Source organism: Falco naumanni, chromosome 1 (assembly GCF_017639655.2).
Source record: "Falco naumanni isolate bFalNau1 chromosome 1, bFalNau1.pat, whole genome shotgun sequence".
NCBI classification, from domain to species: domain Eukaryota; kingdom Metazoa; phylum Chordata; class Aves; order Falconiformes; family Falconidae; genus Falco; species Falco naumanni.
The window spans coordinates 16,789,271-16,808,617 of record NC_054054.1 but is presented as its reverse complement, the minus strand read 5'-3'; the positions used below and the strand labels follow the sequence as shown (position 1 = coordinate 16,808,617).

General features: G+C 42.4%; 1 protein-coding gene across 4 annotated transcripts in view; it reads left to right on the top strand.

The window, feature by feature from the left end:
• WDFY3 (WD repeat and FYVE domain containing 3) overlaps positions 1 to 19,347 on the top strand; it is a 185,129-nt gene that overhangs the window by 32,253 nt on the left and 133,529 nt on the right. For all 4 annotated transcript variants that reach the window (XM_040582561.1, XM_040582543.1, XM_040582552.1 and 1 more), the window contains exon 2: positions 7,990 to 8,084. The gene's annotated coding sequence lies outside the window, so the exon portion shown is untranslated. The remainder of the gene's footprint in view (positions 1 to 7,989; positions 8,085 to 19,347) is intronic.

Below are 19,347 nucleotides of genomic sequence, written 5' to 3'. Positions count from 1 at the left end.
CAGTGCAGGGGGACGGTCACTGCCCTGGTCCCGCTGGCCACGCTGTTGCTGACACAAGCCGGGATGCTGCTGGCCCTCCTGGCCACCTGGGCACGGTGCCGGCTCCTGCCCAGCCGGCTGCCCACCGGCACCCCCAGGCCCTTTCCCCCCAGGCCCTTCCCAGCCGCTCTGCCCCAGCCTGGAGCGCTGCGTGGGGCCGGTGTGACCCCAGGGCAGGACCCGGCACTCGGCCCTGTGGAACCTCATACAAGTGGCCTGGGCCCACGGATCCAGCCTGCCCAGACCCCTCTGCAGAGCCTCCTGCCCTCCAGCAGATCAGCACCCCTGCCCAGCCGGGTGTTGGCTGCAGACTCGCTGAGGGGGCACTCGATCCCCTCGCCCAGATCACAGACAGAGACACGAACCGGGACCGGCCCCAGCGCTGAGCCCTGGGGAACACCACGTGTGCCCGGCCGCCAGCTGGATGTGGCTCCATTCCCCACCCCCCTTTGGGCTCGGCCAGCCAGCCAGCCTTTTACCCAGCCCGGAGCGCACACCTACAGGCCGCGAGCAGCCGGTTTCCCCAGGAGATGCTGTGGGACACGGTGTCAAAGGCTTTACTGAAGTCCGGTAAACACCCACAGCCTTTCCCTCATCCACGAAGTGGGTCACTTGCTGTAGAAGATCAGGTTCATCAAGCAGGACCTGCCTTTCATAAAACCCTGCTCTCTGGGCCTGATCACCTGGTTGCCCTGTACATGCTGTGTGATGGCGCTCAGGATGATTTTCTCTATAATCATCCCTGGCACTGAGGTCAGGCTGACAGGCCTGTAGTTCTCCATATCCTCCGTCTGGCCCTTCCTGTAAATGGACATCACATTTGGTAACCTCTGCTCTGCTGGAACCTCCCTGTTTCACCAGGTCTGCTGGTAAATGATGGCAAGTGGCTGAGTGAGCGGTTCCCCAGCTCCCTCAGTACCTTCGGTGGTCCCATCCTGCCCCATAGACTTGTGTGTGTGTTGAAGTGGTGTAGCAGGTCACTGACCATTTCCCCTTGGATTATGGGGGCTTCATTCTGCTCCCCCTCCCTGTCTTCCAGCTCAGGGGGCTGGGTGCCTGGAGAACAACTGGTCTTACTATTAAAGGCTGAGGCAAAGAAGGCAGTAATTACCCCAGCCTTTTCTTCATCCTTTGTCGATATGTTTCTCCCCACGTCCAGTAAAGGATGGGGATTTTCCTTAGTCCTCTTTTTGTTGCTGATGTATGTATAGAAACATTTTAATTATGTTGTATGGCAGTAGCCAGTCTAAGTTCTAGCTGGGCTTTGGCCCTTCTAATTGTCTCCCAGCATAACCTCATGACAGCCTTGTCGTCCTCCAGAGTTGCCTGCCCCTTCTTCTAAAGGTCATAAACTTCTTTGCTTTTTTCCCCCTGAGTTCCAGCAAAAGCTCTCTGTTCAGCCAGGCCTGTGTTCTTCCCCACCAGGTTGTCTTTTGACACATGGGGATGGCCTCTTCCTGCACCTTTAAGATTCCCTGCTTGAAGAATGCCCAGTCTTCCTGGACTCCTTTACCTTTCCAGGTCTTTCTCCCAAAGGACTCTGTTAACCAGTCTTCTAAACAGGCTGAAGTCTGCCCTCTGGAAGACCAGGGTAGCAGTTCTGCTGCCCCCCCCCCCCCGCTCCTTACTTCTCCGAAAATCAGTAACTATCATTTCACGATCACTGTGCCCAAGATGGCCTCCAGCCATCACACCACCCACAAGTCCTTCTCTGTTCCCAAGCCACAGGTCCAGCAGGGTGCCTTTCCTAGTTGGCTCACTCACCAGCTGTGTCAGGAAGTTGTCCCACACACTCCAGGAACCTCCTAGGCTGTCTCCTCTGTGCTGCACTGTATTTCCAGCAGACATCTGGTAAGCTGAAGTCCCCCGCAAGAACAAGGGCTAGCAATTCTGAGACTTCTCCCAGTTGCTTACAGAATATTTCATCTGCCTCTCCATCCTGGTTGGGTGGTCTATACCACACTCCCACCGTGATATCTACCTTGTTGGCCTTCCTTCTGATTTTTACCAATAAACACTCAACCCTATCATCACTATCATTAAGCTCTAGACAATCAAAACACTCCCTATTATAAAGAACCACCCTGCTACCTCTCCTTCCTTGCCTGTCCCTTCTGAAGAGTTTATAGCCATCTGTTGCAGCACCCTAGTTATGTGAGTCATCCTTCCATGTTTCCATGATGGCAACTATGTCATAGTTTTCCTGCTGCACAGTGGCTTCCAGTTCCTCCTGTTCATTGACCGTGCTTTGGGAGTTGGTGTAGATGCACTTTAGTTGGGCTATTGATCCACCACCCTTTTGCAGGGAGAAGCCCTAATTCTGATGTGCAGTGTTCTCAGGCACTTCTGTGGTTTCTAACACATTAATAATCTTTGCATCTTTGCTGCTGCATGGATCTCCATCCCCTACCTCCCCTGAAGTGGTAGACTGAAGGTCTTCACGTATTTTAGGGCTTTCATTTTCTTATATTATGATGGCACCCGTACAGTATGTGTAAACTTGATAAACGTAGTTTATCCATGGAGGAATACTTGCAAAATATCTTAAATGAGGGGGGTGCAGCTAAACTGGAAGTCTGCACAGCATTTGTATTTCTTTTTCAGAAATGAGAGGTACAAACCCCTGCATTTTATGATGTTATTTTATCAATTTGCTTCTTTGCAGGAACCAAGCTGTTTGTGATTGCTGAGATTTGTTATTCCGCACTTTTGTGGGATGTCTGGTGAGGGTAATGATCAAACTCTACTTGATTTGTTAAACTCTTGAAACAGTGCCTCGAAGTACTGAGATGTTCAGTCAGAATTAAAATACAGACCTAATTAAAGCTTCCTGGTGGAATACCTAGTGGGATGCAGGAGTGTAAATGTTTTATGTTACAGCAAGCACATTTTTTAAATGACAAAGGCAAAGTAGTAATGGCAGCTAAGAGAAATTATTGAAATCATACATACATATTATTAGAAATTGATTTAAACTTATCAGCGTCAATTCTGAAGAAGAATGTTTGGATAAGCAGTAGTTAAAGTTCAGTTGACTGTATCCTTTATCTTAACAGAAAGATGTTTATAATAAAAAAGTGCATTTGTTATAAAATATCTGATGACCCATTGTATTACATAGTTAAAAAACCCTCAAAACTTCTATTCATTTGATGGAAAAATATTTTTATGATCTTGTGTAATTATACAAATTACATACATGAACTCTTCAAGAAATGCCTATACATTGGGAGTTGTCTGAAAAAGAAAATGTCTGTTAAACTTGATGGTAACTGTTGTGAAGTGTCATTTGTGTTTTTATTGGTTATGCTTAAGCTGGCCACCCTAATATTATGTTTTGAAAAAATAGTGGTTAATGACATATTCTAACTCTATGAACCAAAGGAAGCCTGTCAGTACAACAGGGAGTTTTATGTAAGCCGTGGGTGGGAGTGTTCTTGGTGACTAAAACTTGTTTTCTGAATGACACTTGATTTCTGGAAAGTAATAGATGTGGCTACTGCCAGAGTTCAGTGGTGGGTCAAGAAAACTAAGTGACTCAGAGCTGGGAGCTGGCAGTGTGGCTTCTCAGTTGTGCTGGCATCTGCTGAATCACCTACTGCCTGTATGTACATCAGTGAAGGTGGATTCTGGTGGATGAGAAATCAGGAAAATGTACTTGTTTTGCACAGCAAGTGGAAACGTGGCAACTCTATTATATTTGTTACTTGTCATTTACTTTTCATGAGGTAATTTCCACTTGATATGCTTTTGAAATGTTCATGCGAAAACACCTAATATGAGATGGGTAGTTTGGTTCTTAGCTATGCTTCTCTTCCATTGTGGGTTTCAGCAGCCTTTGGATAGTGTAGGATCTGCAAATGGGAAAGCCATTAGCCAGAGAGCAAGGTGCCACATGTCTTCTCAGTGTGTGTCTGGAAAGGTGGTGGTTTAACTGCAGGTGGCAACTAAGCACCACACAGCCGCTCAGCTGCTCAACTGCTCTCCCCTGGTGGGATGGGGGAGAGAAAATCAGAAAGGTAAAAGTGAGAAAACCTGTGGGTTGAGATAAAGACGGTTTAATAAGTAAAGCAAAACCCACATGTGCAAGCAAAGCAAAACAAGGAATTCATTTACTGCTTCCCACCGGCAGACAGGTGTTCAGCCATCTCCAGGAAAACAGGGCTCCATGATACATTAACGGCTACTTGAGAAGACAGACAACATCACTCTGGATGTCCCCCCTTCCTCCTTCTTCCCCCATCTTTATATGCTGAGCATGATGTTGTATGGTATGGAATAGATCCCTTTGGTCACCTGGGATCTGCTGTCCCAACTGCATCTCCTCACAACTATTTGTGCACCCCCAGCCTACTCACCAGTGGGATGGTGTGAGGAGTAGAAAAGGCCTTGACTCTGTGTAAGCACTGCTCAACAATAATGAAAACATCCCGGATCATGAACAATATTTGCAGCACAAATCCAAAGCAGAGCCCCATACTGTGAGGAAAACTAACTCTTTCCCAGCCAAAACCAGCACAAAGGTGCAGTCTGATTCAGGGTGAACTTACGTTCCTTTCTGCACCCTTTCAGTGGACAGAGATATGTAAGGAAGCCTGTGGGCAGCATAGCCATGGAGTCCCTTTTGTGCCTGTGTGCCACCAGGAGATCCACTGTCCCTGTGGAGGGTCAGGCACCTAGTTCAGATGGAGAGAGGGTGAATGCTGTATGAAATCTTCTAAGAAAGGTAAATGTGATTTTTGAATTGTTTGGAAAACATAAATCCTTTCCTCAAGCATGAAGAGAAAGGATTTTGTTTTCAGCATTTAACGTACCAGTATATTTCCCAGCGGCGTTTCTTCTTTACAGCAGAGGCTCGATTAAGTAGGAGGTATTGAAGCTATGCTGCCCCTTGGCACTGACCAGAAAGAGTTCTTTCTCACAACTTGCAGCAGGGTTTATGTCTGAGTGTGGCATAGTTGAAGGACATAGACTAGCTGCAATTTCTGCTTGGCATGTTCCTGAGCCTTCACTAGGATGGGGGATGTGAGGAGACTGGTGTTGCTTGAATTCTCTTGGGTGTTTCCAGAGTTCTGCTTTTTGTGACCAGTGGGTTCAAAATGAAGCTATTTTGTTAATTAGTTATATTTCTTTGGAGGATGTTGGTATTTTGAGATATTCAAGGTTGAAAACTTCCATTTTCTCCTTGCTGTAGTATAAATGGAGCATGCTGTTGGCTTTGCAGCCACTTTTGGTAGCTCAGCTGATGACTATAGGGAAAATTTGAGCTTGGGCAATACTGTAGGTTGGCTGATTTAAGTAAAGTGGGAGTGGCTTATTTTTGGCACCAATGAAGGCATTTATTCAGTTTAAACAGCACCTCCTGTCTCCCATGTTAATTGGTTTTGAGACTAAATCAAAGCAATTCTGTGCAAATGCTTTTTATGAAGTATTTCTCAAGCCATTGTGACCCTAACAAACTTAAAATATGGAAGCAGGATAAATGTAAGGGAATCAAGACTTAAAGAGACAAGGCATTCCAAGTGTACTATGGGAATATAGATAAACTATAGATGGTTCAGATCCCAAAAGACCTGGTTGGAGGCATGGTTCCTTGGTTCTCCCTTCATTCATACTTTTTACTGCACCTAGTTTCTCTTAGACCAAGTAAATAAGGCGTATGAATGGGGATTGCAAGGTGTCTTCAGGGTTCCCAATGGTGTGTTTTACTATTTTAGCTGGAGAAGATGCTGGTACTAACCGTCAATTTCTGTTCAAGTAAGCTTGTGGGCTTTGAGTACTTGTAGTGTCACTGGTCATTTGAGTTTTGCAAATATAGTAAGCATTAATTAAGTTTGGCTTAATTGCAGTCTGATCTGATTTGGAGCCCATACCTGAGATTGGCATTGTCTGTATTTAAAAATAAAAATCTGTCATTTTGAACCTGAGAGGTTGTTCGTGATGTAATCAAGTTCTTAACAGAGTGAAACATTGTTGCTTTTGTAGAGGTAAAAATAAAAGTGCTCGCCCTACTTTTTGCTGGGTTTTCTGGTCCAATTTCTGGGTTTTGTGGTCCAATTTCTACTGTTCCACATCCTGTGCACGCATACAATATCTGGTACTGGCTGCTGGCTCCTTATGTTTCCCCACCAACAGTTGCATGTTGCTGAGATAAGTGAGGGGAGATGAGGTGGATAGAAGCAGAGGATAAAGGCTTTTCACGAGCACGTCATATTGAGTACGGAAAGGATGCCGTAAGGGTGGTTCTCTAGGCTGGGTGACTGTGTGGCAGTGTGGGCCTGCGGTATGTTGCCCAGGCCTCGTGTGAACCTGGATTTTCACACTGGCAAAGCAGCATCTAAGGTACCTCATAAATCATGGACATGGATGCAGTGAAACACATGAGACTGGATTCTAGGATATCTGCTTGTCTGAGTTTATATAGTTTTAGGGTGACCACTGCAGATATGTTGCTGGAGCTAATGTCCTGAGAAAATAATTGTAAGCGGATGCTGTGTGGGCTGTGTGTAGGAGAGGTAGGTGAGCTGAAGTAATGAAGATGCTGTTGAGAATGCTATTGGGGTGAGCACATGAAGTGCATTGAGTGGATGGGTCCCTCTGGAAATTGGACTCACTATCCTGTTGTCCTGTTTACCGGGGGCACGTTGGTGTATTTTTCTAGTTTGTTGCTCAGACGCCTTTACTAATTTCCTAGATTAAAATAGGTGTGTACTTTCTAAAAGCAGGCTTCACTCAAGTAAGGGCCCTTAGTTTTACAAAGAAATACATTCCCAGGTCTCAAATGGAGTGCTTTAATTGACTTCCCTGTCCCAGGAGTAGCAGAGGATTTTATGTTCAGGGAAAATGGAGTTAGAAGAGGACTTCTTGCTTTAGCTATTAATAGTGAACTCTTGCACTTGCCAGCAAGTTATCTAAGGTTTTAGTGCATACAATGTTGTAACAAAATGTTTTATTGTTACTAAGCCCTGCAACCTCTCTCTGAGCAAGTTTGTGAGATTAATGCCGTGTCTCCCACAAAGCCTTTCTAAGGTACCTGATGCTGTGGTGCTAGTTTTGACCTGTGTTGATTTCCCCCGCTAAAATATTTCTCGCTCTTTTTAATGTATGAAATAATTAAACAACAATGATGTGAATTGTATTGCAAAGTTTTCCCAGTTGCTTCAGATATGCCTGTGCTGTGCAGTGCACTGTAGCGCGGGAACATCTGAACTACTAGTGCCCAATGGGGCCGACTGGGAATAAGAGGTAAAATAATGGTCTGCCACCTCATGGCTAATTAACTGAGGTGCAGCATTTCACTGGGGTACCTAGTTTGCCAGGTCCAACAGTGGATAGTGGTGGTTTTGCTGCCTCTGCCACCTGCCTTAGATTAGCTTGGAGAATATTGTGATGGATTCATGGAGTCATGCTGAAGTGAGCTTAGACTCAGTGCCCCTTGTTGGCTTGTGTGTGTCCAATTGCACAATTGAAGGTAAGCATTTTAAAACTCTGAAAAAAGGAGCAGAAAAGCTAGGGGAGAGGCCAGGGTAAGCTAGATGCATTCAGTAGCTTCACAGTTGCTCAGCTGGGTTGGAGTCAATGCAGTTTAGTTCTTATTCCCCTGCTGCAATGATGAGAAATCATGTAGTTCGGTAGACGGGTGCTCTTGCTGATCACAGGCTGTCAGTTCATTAATTACTGGACTTGCACTTCATAGTAACTCTTCTAGCAGTTTATGTGCTCTCAGTGAGTATCATTTAATTGGGAAGATAATGCTTGTTTAAGCATAATGCTGTGTGTCGATTTCTAGTTTGCTATAGCTCATTTTTCAGGAGCTATTTAAAAGATTTCTATGGTTTGTGAAAGTCCAGTTGTCATAGGACTGACTACTCTTCCATTTCAAAATGGCAAAGCTTTGTGATTTTATTGTCACATTTATATTCTAACCTTTTTCCCTTTTACTTTACCTAGTGAAAGAACAGCTTTGGTGTTGAAGAGAGACCTCTGAAAGGAATGGGCCCTGGTCTTTTGAAGCTGTTTGCCCTGATCCCAGGAATGCTGTAGAGGTTAGTGACATGGATGCTTAAGAGCTTTTGTAGAAATTGCCTTTTGATTTGTAATTGGCACACTCTTCAACAAATTCTGTGTGAAGCAGTTCATTTGCCTGTCACAGAAAGAGAGTTAATTCAGGCACTGTCAGAACATGGTCAGTTTAAAATTGCTTTACCCAAACAAAATTTAGGGTTTTGTTTTTCTGTGTAGATGCTGTAAAAATATATAGTTGGGAGTCACAGAAAGTTGTGTGGTGTGAGGTGTGCTCAGAGTCAAGCTGCGTTAAACCTAGAGGTTTTAATTGATAGATTAAAAAAAAAAAAAGCAACAGAAGGTGAGAGTGAGTGATCATAATACATGAGATCATAATACGTGATTACTTTTTGAGTTTTTCATGCCTCTCATTTTTACTTTGAGAGAATACTCCTGCTCTTCTATAGAATGACAGGCTGTGAGAGATCATTCTCTAGCCACACAAAGGTAGTGTTATTTCTGCGTTTGCCTTGAGTGACTTGAATTTTGATTTTGTTTGTTTCTTTGAATTATGTACAAGCTGGGTAGACTGCTTGCTGCAATTGTTTTTCCTGATAGCTATATCGTTCTGCTACAACTGTTATGGCCTACAAGAGGCTTCCTCTTGCAGGTAGAATATTCAGTCTAGTTCACTTTCACATTTTTTGTAAAGCTAAAGAGGATCTACCACCCAGTGAATTTCTTCTTAATGGGTCAAAAAAGCTCGTATAAATATCAGATTCAGTAATGCTTTGTTTTGCTGATGAAAAATGAATGTAGCAAGTAAAATTTGATGACGCGGGTAGGGTGGAGGTAGGCATGTCGAAGTGCTCCTAAGCAAAGAAGTGAATTTCCATAAAAGCAGTTGAATTAAAATCTATTAAACCTGTCTGGTTACTGTAAAGGATTTCTAATCTTTGTTAGCTTACTTTATGAAGAGTAATGTCCAAGCTTTACTAGGATACCCTTGAACATATAGATCCTTTTGGAGCAAATAATAAAAAAACTGGAAAAAAATGCTGCAGCACATCAGACACAGAAAATGAAGAGATGACCCAGTGGAAAAAGACCTGTTCATACAAGGAAATGCTAGCTGGCATCACTCTTTGAGGCATGTAGAGTTTAACAACTGTTATTGTAAGTGGTGCCATTACTTACTGACAGCTTTAGTTATTCATATACTCTCACTGTCTGTATCTTACCTGGTATAAAACTGAAAGTTGTAAAATGTTCAAGGGGAGATATCACTTCTAATTTAACAAAATCACACAGAAAGACAAAAACCTCAAAACACATCCTTTTGTATGAAATCCTGCATTCCAACATCAGTGTTTTCATTCTAGCTCTGTGCTGCTTCTTCAGTCTCCAATGTTTTATTCATTAACAAAAAAAACCAATCTGTCCACAAGGGCATCTGACAGAAATACACTTTTTTTTTCTTTCATAGAAAATGCCTTGCTCCCTTCGACTTACTATGTTTAGATATTTTTTTAAAATACACTCTATGTTATGGAGAATAAAAAAAGATGAAAGGCTTATACTGTATTTTTTGAGAGTTTTGTGGACTAAGATACGAAATGTAGAAATAGTTGTCGTCTGGGATTGTGTTAGAGAAGTCTGACATACGGCTTTGTTTTAAGCTCCCTGTGATAGAAAGGGATGTTTGCGTGCTGTGCTTTCGCATACACAATGCGCTTCCCATAGTTGTCAGGTTATCATGAAAGATTAATTTGCTGTCTCCCTTAGACGTAAGCACCAGTATTTCACACTGGGTCAAAAATTTTTGCTAGTAATAGGTTAACGCCTGAAACTTCCTTTTACATGCTCCTGTCTATGGATGTGAAATGTACCGAGGGAAAAAATTATCTCTATTGAGGTTAATTAGGTGGAAATGCTGCTCTCTGGTTCTGTAATCACTACTGCTGTTTTCCTGACTTCTTGGAGTAGGCTCATCAGTATCCTAGCAAATGTTTTTTTCAGCAAAACCACAAATTTAGTTCATAATAAATAGATCTGACCAACAGAGACGAGGTGTACCAGTGGTGTAATTGGAATAGCAAGAATGCTGTTAATGTTTTGTCCCTGTCTTATGTCCAAGATAGAGGGTATTGGAAGAGCTACTCTACTGATAAGTGACAGCCTGTGAAAGGCAAGCCTTAGGCAATCCCTTGGAAAGACTCTAGGTCCCATGAATTGAAACAAACTGGAGGCACAGTAAACCTATTTTTATAGCTTTCTCTTGTTTGATTATAACTTCAAAGAGCTGCCTGGGAGAAGTCTCAAAGGCATGTTCCTGTAGATGGAGGGATAACTGTTCAAAGTGTTCAAGATGAAACTTGGATGTGCAGCAATTTTTGTAAATGAGGAAAAAACAATGGAGCAGTGGGCTGCCATCTGGCTTTATTGCAGCAGGAGTTTATTAGAAATACTGTTTATTCTTCAGTGCTGCTAAAAGGTCACTCTTTTTAAAAAAGAAGGGGGGGGGGGGGGAGATAAAAAAAATCACCCTTGTAATACCTGTGTGAGAGAAGTGCTAGTGAGAGGCTGCTGCTCTCTGCTTTGCTCCATGGTTCAGCATGATGAAATTTTTTCCTGTGGTAGAGAGATGGCTATCTTACTTAATCTTCTGTTGAGTCCTCTGATATGGAAGCTTGCACAAATACTTCTTTTGATAGGGAACATACAGCTACTGTGAAAAGCCCTGTACCTTACACCAAAGTGCATCTTTGCTAAGTTGACTTTGTTGTTTCTGTGCCATTTGTCAGAGTTGAACTGGTCACTCTTCAGTGATGCCATCTCTTGAACTTGGTCATAAGTAAAGTCAGCACTGTGGCTGTGCCGTTACATGGTTTCTTTTCAACATGCAGGACAACTCTTGTACCCAAGGCTGTGTTGTGGGAATGTGTGTGTCTGTATGCATTCTATGTAATGTGTAACAGTGCTTGAATAAATCACTTTACTTCAGGTACCTGAATATTTCTATCCCTCTGAGCTCTATGTAAATTACTCTGCTTTCAGGGCATCCTTTCTTTGTTCAAATGACAGCTATTATCAAACAAGTTGATGTAAAAAGCCCAAACACCTTCCTCCCTCTCTCACTCCTTGTTCCCAGACTGAGCAACCTGGGAATGTGTACTTGAGGGAACATCTGCAAATTCTGACAGAGAGATAAAATCAAATTGAAGAAAGGAATGTATGGTAAAAATGTAAAGGAATATATGGATGTATAAGAGAAGAAGCCTTTGCTGCAGCACTATTGTTGCAATTAAATCATAGCATTCAGCATTTAATTACCTATTTTTTAATGTGTTTTTGTTTGGCAACATATTGCTGGGTTTCACTCTGTTTGTTGTGTAGTGTTTGTTTTAAAAATGAACAAGAGTAGTTATCATTATTCTATGTGCTGGTTACCATCAAAGCTTGAAAAGAACACGAAACTAGAGAAAAGGGAAAGCGTTGAAAAAGTCATGTCCTTTCACTTCCAGAGAGTAAGTTCTGTCCCCAGGTTGTTTGCATCCAGAAATGGCCAAGCATGGTGCAGGATGTCCAAATGAGTCCATACAGTTTCACAGATGCACTGCAGAAGCCAGGACTTGCAATAACTAACTACTAAGTAATTTCAATAGCTGTAAATGATGGTGCAGTGCATTTTGTGTACAATTACTGTCAATAACCCTGCTTCAGTAATTGTGCTATTACTGTGTGAATATTCAGGCTCTTTTCTGCGATAAATTTAGTTATAAAGGAGTGACTGTTGTAGTCATTTGATCATCCTTCTGTGGCACTGGGAGAATTTTTTTCAGAGAGCTGTAGTGTCAATCCTGATTTGTTTTCTGTGCCTTTGGTTATTACTGGAGAAAGGGGTTAGTGTAGTGGCACGACATAACATGCAAGTAACTGTAGTTATTGATAATGGATTTCCCAGGGAAATCCTACCACTTCTGAATAGTTGTTGTTACTAAACCAGAACACCTGGCAGTTATGATCTGAACTAGCTATTCTAGATTGTGTGGTGTTGTGCATGAAAATAGCATTGCAAACTAGAATAGTAAACACTGTATAAAAAAACAGGCAGAGAATTTTAAGTTAACATTAGGAAAACCCACATTGCATCTGATACAGATTCTGGTAAGAAATGTCACTTGTACATCTTTTATTGTTTTGAGAATAATTAGTTCTATTGTTACAGAAATTGAACAGATTTATTTTTCTATGAGATGAGAAAAGTAGGAAAATTGTTTTACAAAATTCATGTATAAGCTGTTCTCATTTGCAGTGACTGTGTTGCAGAGCAGATGTCTTTTTACGTGAACATGCAGCTTTTTGTCTCATTCTGCTGCTGCTTGTGTGATTTTAATTTATTTTTGTGAAGCAGCTGTATCACTTACTGTGGCCTGGGCGTTGTAAGGCCAAAGGAGGAATCCCTTTTCCCCTTTAGCATCGCAGTTCCTCCTCCCCTTCCTGCATCCCTCTGCTCGCCGGGAGGGACAGGCTGTGCTCTGCAATCAAACCAGCCTGTGTGCTGGTACAGCCAGCGCTGGGGCTGGTGCTGTGAAGCCCAGGCGGACCGCCTGACTGCCAGAAGGATGTTTACTAATGATGGGCTGGCACCGGCTTGTAGGCAGAGGAACTTGCCGTCTCCTATTAGTAATATCTTACAAGGAGAGGATTTGAAAACTAAGATGCTTGCACTGAACTTCAAGAATTTGAGGTAGGATGAGACCTAAGTGAATACAAACTACTTGTATTTCTTTGCATGATACTTGCCCCACTCCTGCCCCCAGCCTAACATTTCATTAGTTTTTCTTGTCAGACTCTTCTGGAGTTGTACTTGCTGTTATAAAAATAAAAACCAAATTACAAGCTCAGATTTAGTAAAAATACAGTGATATTTTAAGTAATGTAAGTAATTGTGCATAATTTCCTGGTTTTAGGATGCTGGCTGTACAGAAATAAGTAAAAAATAGGTAGATTGCGTTTGTCATTTCACCTGAGGAAGAAAATACTTTATTTTAGTTCGTCTTGTGCATAGTTTTCAAAATACAGCTAATGTGAGCCTGTTCTCAAGTGTAATAGTTCCTGTGAAGCAAGCTTGCTATCAACTTGAAATGCAATGTTCTTGGAAATATAACAAAGTTGGAGAACCACCCATCATATTAAAATAGAAATTTGCCTGTGTCTGAGTGCCGTAGGCTTCATTTCTTCTCTTTCAGTAAGAGAAGCTATAGTGCGTTTGCATGACAAGGCTTTGGTAGTGAGGGGGGCTATAGAGGTGGCTTCTGTGAGAAGATGCCAGAAGCTTCCCCCATGTCCGACAGAGCCAATGCCAGCTGGCTCCAAGATGGACCCCACCGTTGGGCAAGGGCGAGCTAATCAATGATGGTGGTAGCACCTCTGTGGCAGTGTGATGGTAATTGCTGAGTGTCTCCCTGTCCTTATCTCAACTCACAGGCCTTTTGTTATATTTAGTCTCAGCCATCTGGTTGAGGAGGGGAGTGATAGATCAGCTTTGGTGGGCACCTGGCATTCAGCCAGGGCCAAAACACTACAGTCCTTTTTGATGCCCAATATGGTGCCCAAGAAATTTGAGATAAAGATAGTAAACAGGAGAGGTAATGAGCAAAACATGGACTGAACACAGCTAGAGAGTGAAGAGCAAAATGATCATGGAGAATTTCTGTTGTCCCTTCACCATGATGAGGGGTGGATTGTGTGTAAATTGTCCACTTTGATTCAGTGTTGTGATGACATTATTTTGATTTTTAGTGTGGAGAATTCTTTTCCTTGGTAGTGGGTGAAGTCTGTGAACTTGTATGATGAACTTTGTATGATGAGCATGGATTTTAAGGAAAACTCCTAAATACGTGATTTTCAGAGGTGGGGTGTGGAATGTAGTGGGTTTACATGGCAAGGTTTTGGCAGCAGGGGGGCTACAGGGGCAGCTTCTGTGAGAAGATGCCAGAATCTTCCCCCGTGCTCAGTGGAGCCAATGCCAGCCGGCTCCAAGGTGGACCTACTGCTGGCCAAGGCAAAGCTCATCAGCAACAGCGGTAGTGCCTTTAGGGTATCATAGTAAGAAGAGGAAAAAAAAAAAAAGTTGCGTCAGTGGGAGAGAGGGGTGAGACTATTGAAGAGCAACAACTCTGCAGACATCAAGGTCAGCAAAGGAGGAGCAGGAGGTGCTCCAAGTGCTGGAGCAGAGATTCCCCTGCAGCCTGTGGTGAAGCCCACTGTGAGGCAGGCTGTGCCCCTGCAGCCTGTGGAGGTCCATGGTGGAGCAGATATCCACCTGCAGCCCAGGGAGGCCCCCACGCTGGAGCAGGTGGATGCCTGAAGGAGGCTGTGACCCATGGGAAGCCCGCACTGGAGCGGGTTTGCTGGCAGGACTTGTGGACTTGCAGGGGACTCACGCTGGAGTAGTCCATCCCTGAAGGACTGCACCCTGTGGCAGGGACCCACACTGGAGCAGTGTGCGAAGAACTGCAGCCTGTGGGAAGGACTCATGTTCGAGAAGTTCGTGGAGAACGGTCTCCCAGGTGAGGGACTTCATGCTGGAGTGGAAGAAGAGTGTGAGGAAGGAGTGGCAGAAATGTGCCATGAACTAACCATAACCCTCATTCCCCTGCGCTGCTTTGAGGGGAGGAGGTAGAGAAATTGGGAATTAAATTAAACCCGGGAAGAAAGGAGGGATGGAGGAAAGGTGGGGTTTTTTTCCTGATTTGAATGGTAATAAATTTAATTAATTTCCCCAAGTCAAGTCTGCTTAGCCTGTGGTGGTAATTGCTGAGTGATCTCTCTCTGTCCTTATCTCGACCCACAAGCCTTTCCTTATATTTTGTCTCTGCTGTCTGGTTGAGGAGGGGAGTGATAGAGCAGCTTTGGTGGGCACCTGGCATTCAGCCAGGGTCAGACAACCACAGAAACTCACATTTTTTTTTAAGCTTTTTTTCTAGCTGATTCTAGCTTTTCTACTCAATCTTGCAGTGTACTGCATACATTTATTCACTGTGAAATATAACTTTCATTTTGGCATTATTGCCAAGCAGGACTAGAACATGGGTAATGGAGAGGAAAGCAAAAATAGTTTTGAAAGTAGTTATGGTAAATAATACATAAAGCAACCCTATTACTGGCAATAAAAAGCAAGCTAAATAAGCATGGATTTTTGAAAATGTTGCAGCTTTGTCCCTGTGTGAGGGACACCAACTTTAATATCCCAGAATATCTAGTGTCAGTGTAGGGGAACCCCATCCAAGAAAAAGTCAGTTCACGAGTAGTCCATTAAATGCTGTTGGCCATGGTGCCCAGGTTCACCGTTGTGTTTATAGGGGGCCTTTGCCTGGGGGTGTGTAGGGGAGGGACAAATTCAGCAGCTTCCTGTTGGGCACAAACACGCAGTGGAATAATGTGGTAATTGGAAGAGATTCCTTATTGTCTGAAAGGTACTGCTGATGGGTATGCAAGTATTTCTACTGCTTTTCCATACATCTCTGGTCCGAATTGCTAATTATAAGGTCTTGGGCTGTTTGGTTCCGTTTTGCAGTTAGGAATACTATGAATGCGCAACTTAAAGAGGTTGTGATCATCCACCCTTATTTAGTTCCTGTTGCTTCAGAAATAAGTATTTGTGCCCAGGGTTTAACGCTGATCCGCTGCTGTTTCTGCTGCACTCTTTCTTACTAGATGGAAGCAGAGAGAGGAATTTCATTACATCAGCCAAGCATGTACGGATATAATTATTTTGTTGTTTTTCTTACCCTGGTTGTTAGAAACAAGGGCACCTCTGTGGAGACAAATTTTACAGGTAATGGACTTCTATTTACTGATCTTTCCTATGTAAATTTCCTAAAGGCAGAAGAAGTGTTCTTCTTTGGGGTATATAAATGGCTGTTTTACATGGCTGGAGGAACTTCATGCTTTAGGTTGCTGTTGGTAAGAAAAAGCACTACCACCACCACAACAAACAAGGACCCATTCTGTGTAATACCATGATCCTTCTAAAAACTTTTTTTTTTTTCTTAGCTAAATATCAGGGCTGTGCTTAGACTCACTATTTTCCTTACTGAACATGTCGTTTGGGATTACACTGTTCAGTGCATGGCCTTACTGCTTCAATATAGCAGCCTGTCTGGTGTTCCAGGTTCACAGGTTTCCTTCTCCATCTTCCCTCCCACCCCTGTTACTTGGAAAGGCAAACAGACCAAAGCACTCTTCTGGGTTCCTAATAACAGCCCATTGTTTCATTGTTGATTCTAGTAGAGTAAGTTTTCTAGGAAGGCTTTTTTTATTCTCCTAATGCAAGAGCCACCCTCTGGAAGAGTGGGTTTTTTCCCCTATGCATTTGTTGATGTCTGTATACCAACCAAGCATATGCTTATCTATTCAGAATCCAGATTACTTTGCTTTTTTGTTTGTTATCTTGTGTCACCGTGCTCTCACCCCCCCACTCCCCTTTACTTTTTTTTTTTTTTCCCAGGGGCTTCTAAGCAGCGTTTCCTCTCCTGAATGGCATGGTTTAGTCATTGCCATGCAGTTCAGGTTGGCAAAGTAAAATTTCAGTTCTGCTTGATTCCCAACAGGCCGTAACTGGCATTCTGTTTGTCCAATTAATGCAAATCAGTTTATTCAGGCCTCTTAAAAACAAAAACCCCCAAGAAAAACAGTATTCAAAGAAGCTCAAGATATTTTACCAGGGAACATAGCAAGAACTCGTTAATTAGAATTTTCTGTCCAAAAGTATTGAGATAGCAAGTAGCCCATTCTGTTTCGATTTGGGTTTTTTAACCAGTTATTACCTGTCTTTATAGTATTCAGACTTTTCCTGACACTGCATAGATTACTTGTTTTATAAGCTTTCCGTGTAATGTTCTGGTTCAGAATAATCTTATTGATTCCTCCATTTCAGATGATTTTGCTGAGGTGCAGATGTTGAGAGGTTTCAATTCTTCCAATGTATGTTCAAAACCAGAATGATGTTTCAGTACCTGCTTTCCTCCAGTATGTTTTTCAGCTGTAGGTGTTAATAGAGTACTGAGGTTTGCAGACAATTTGAGTTTGCTTTTCTGTTGTTTTTGCTGGCTAGCAAGATAAATGAGCTAGCATGGGGGTCGTTCACACCTGCAAGACTGTCCAATTACAAAGTTCCAGATTAGCATTATAAATAACATAAATTTTAGTTTCCAGAAGTAATCTGCTGTGTTTGTAATCTATGAAAATGGAGAACATTGAAAACCAGAATTTTTATCCTATCAGTCTGAAACTTGTTAATTTACCAGGCACAATATTCCTGTAAATGAGTGTTCCAGAAATACATGTCAGAGGAGAAATTTCTCCTATTTTTGTTGTTACCTTTTGTGTCTGTGCTCAGCCAACTTGGCCTACCTTCAGCCTGTCAGGATTTTTATATTGTACACATTTTTGTCCCCTCAGTTACCACGTTTCTCTAGTAAATAGTGTCCTTTACGCTCCTTGAAGGAGAGGAGGAATTGTATGCCTAGAACTAGTTCAGACTTTGTTGCAGTCAGGACTGAATTGCCAGTTTGAGACCGCATTGGAACAGGTCAGAGTGTAAAAATGCCGTAGTGCTGTGATTGCACAAGCATGAGCAAATATTTTCTTGGAGCCAGAATGTCTATGAATGAACCACCTGAACGTGCTAACGCAGGTCTCTCATTTCTAACATAATACCTATATAGAGCCACTGCTTTGATCTTTCCTGTAACCAACGATTAGGGTTAGTGAAACATGGAAAGTTGTTCTGGTTTTGGTGGTGTTTCCCCCCCCACCCCCCGGAGCGACCATTCCTCATCTCCTAAAGTAGAAAGGCTTCTTTTACACACAAAGAGTTTTATTTCGTCCTCAGCTCTGCAATGGTAATATATTTTGTCTTTTACAAATGATTTTAAATTTTGTTCTGGCATAAATATTAACCTTTTTTCCTCCCAACCTAAGGAGATGCCATGAAGCACACAGTTTGAGGTATGGAATTTCAGACTCCCTTCACAGCTAGCAAATCTGAATTGCTTTTTGGAGGTCAGGTCTGTGTTTATATGCCAGTGAGGTGGTCATAGACTTTGTATTGAAATTCACAGATGAAGCTGTGTAGAACACAGCAGTTAAATGTGTATTTTGGGTAGCCTTAGGGATGGACTGAGTTTCTTGGTCTTGTTTTATGAAGAGATGAAGGACTGTTACAGGTACCTCAAAGATGAGCTTTTCTGCATCTCTTAGCTGGTCATTGGCGCAGTATTTGTTATGTGCTCTTTGGCTTCTGAAATGTGAAAATTACTCATGAAATTTCCCTGACCTTTTTCAAAAGCCAATTTTAAACAAGTGGTGGATGTATCTGTTCAAGTACTTACAAAAGCAGGTTTACCTTTTAGTTCTCTAGGCAGCGTGTGGTAGTTCAAGAAAAAATGAGAATTTGTCTTTCATTTTAGTTGAAAAGATGTAGAGTAAAAAATGCAAAGGCAGAAACCTTAAATGAGTATGTGTGGCCAGTCTAAATAGCCTATATTTGAGTTTTCTGGCAGTTTGCTTTGTGTGGGCCTTTGCAATTCTTTAGCTTGATTATCAGATTATTACTGAGCTGAAAAATAGGAGTCCTTAAGTCTTGAGAAGGGCTTCCTTAAAGAAAAGCAGCACTCAAAATTATGTTTGTGCTGGTGACAGATTCTAATGTGTGCTAAATAAAGATGTAGGAAGTAATTTTATCAGCATCCAGCCAAAAATCACATTCTAGATGTTATGTGGTCAGTTTTGTTCCTGCTAGGAAAAGGCAGCACACATGCTTCCTTCCTCTTGTGCTATCTCATCTTTGCTCTCTGTAAAATTCACTTGTAGCTCCTTCTTGTTTCATAAAGCTAGGAATTTCAAGCACCATCCCTAAAATATCTATGAACAGTGATTTTAATCACATCCTTTACCTCCACATGTGCATCAGTAGTCTTTCATGCTAGGTAACTGTTGTTATGTGCTATTGCACTAAAAAAATAAAGTTGAAGTAGAGTCTTCATTTGCGGGGCCATAAAAGATGGTGGTCTGCACTTGAGATCTTAAAGCTGTCTGTACTTTTTGTGTATGGAAATGGAAGCGAAGAAAATGGATGCAACTTGAACTGTGGTTTGGAGAAGTACTACGTACTGTTTTCTGCTGTGGTAGTATTTAATACTTGTTTTACGGGCTTTGTGTTTAGGAGTTGGTGAAAGAAATGTTTGTAGCTTAGAAATATTTTATTAAAGCACTGGAAGAAATTTTGGAAAATAA